The following is a 1,268-nucleotide window of genomic DNA, read 5'->3' as shown; positions in this document are numbered from 1 at the left end:
TAAAGGAAAATATATCTCTCAGTTCTCCAAGGTTACTGCATATTCTTCATGCTGAATGAAAAATTCTTACATTACAGGTTAACATCTCTTAAGCAGGACTGGCATTATGGTTAAACTGGCTAATCTCCACCTGCAAGCACCGAGTGCAGGTTTGTGTCCCGGATGCTCCATTGCACTTCCAGCCCTGTCCCCACATGGGAGGCCCCAAAGAGACCCCTGGTTCCTGGCTTTGGGACGGTTCATCACTGCTCATCTATGGTCCTTGTAGTGACTTGTGGAGTGAACCAGAAAATGGAGGAGCTTTCTCTCTGTCTCGCCCCTTCTAGGTTTGTTTGGGTATGGGAAGAGCAGGATGCTGGCCTGAGGCAGAGAGGTCTGAGGATGAGTAACATACATGTCATGCATGTTACAGGCCACTGGCATGGTCCTAAGCTGTGTAAAAGATTCTGAACTGCCTCTTGCCAGCACGATAGCATGGCATTTAAACCCTACCTCTCTCAGCAGGGTGGGATGGACCCTGGGTGGAAACCAGTTCTTTCCCAGTTATACTACCTCCAGCCAACTTCCCACTTGTAACCTGGAAAAACAGTCAACAGTCCAAAACCTAGACACTATAAACCATGTGAGAAGCCAGAGAAAAGGTGATGACTAATACCTTTGAGTTACTTGCAGCCAAGGGAGGAGTGAGGAAGCAGATAAAGTGAAGTTCAGGAATGGGATATGCAGCAACAGCCAGTGCTGAGCCATGCCACAGCACTCAAACGTAAAATGTCAATTCTATTACTACACAATATCTCAAGAGAAACCACTCAGGATGTATCCTCTCCCTCTTGCTCTTCCAAAAGAAAGAGAAGAACGATCATCAATGGCACTCGGCAATCACAAGAAAGTGACACCGGAGGCCAGCTTCACGCTCAGGAGAGGATACTACAACTCCTCATCGTGGTTTCCGGTGCTCTACACGATCAGAGAGACTTCTCTAGTTAAGAACTATAGAAATGATCCCTGAAAGTATAGTCTTACTTTCTCCTCTCTCGCCTCAGCTGGGTCAGCGTCCCAAAACATTTTACAATGAGGGCGAGATAAAGTCATCCTTTCTGGTTTCAATGAGAAATAAAGAGAGCAACAGATTTTGTAAAAACAGTATTTTAAAATATTATCAATGAATTCATTTTAGCTTTTTAAGTGAAAATGGTTTCGTTAAAGATTTAAACAGCCATGCTAATTAACATATTTCTATGCAACAGCCAATCAAAACCCCTATGTTA

At 44.2% G+C, this 1,268-nt stretch overlaps 1 non-coding gene across 1 annotated transcript; it reads right to left on the bottom strand.

Annotated features, from left to right (window-relative positions):
* Positions 1-804: 804 nt before the first annotated feature.
* LOC121145194 lies at positions 805-1,021 on the bottom strand. The gene has a single exon (XR_005881978.1). It is a non-coding gene; the product is annotated as a small nucleolar RNA U3 (small nucleolar RNA).
* Between the last annotated feature and the right edge of the window lie 247 nt (positions 1,022-1,268).

The sequence above is a fragment of the Ochotona curzoniae genome, unplaced genomic scaffold, assembly GCF_017591425.1.
Source record: "Ochotona curzoniae isolate NIBS_2020 unplaced genomic scaffold, NIBS_Ocur_1.0 scaffold_3208, whole genome shotgun sequence".
Taxonomy (NCBI): Eukaryota; Metazoa; Chordata; class Mammalia; order Lagomorpha; family Ochotonidae; genus Ochotona; species Ochotona curzoniae.
This window is presented reverse-complemented; position numbering and strand designations above follow the sequence as displayed.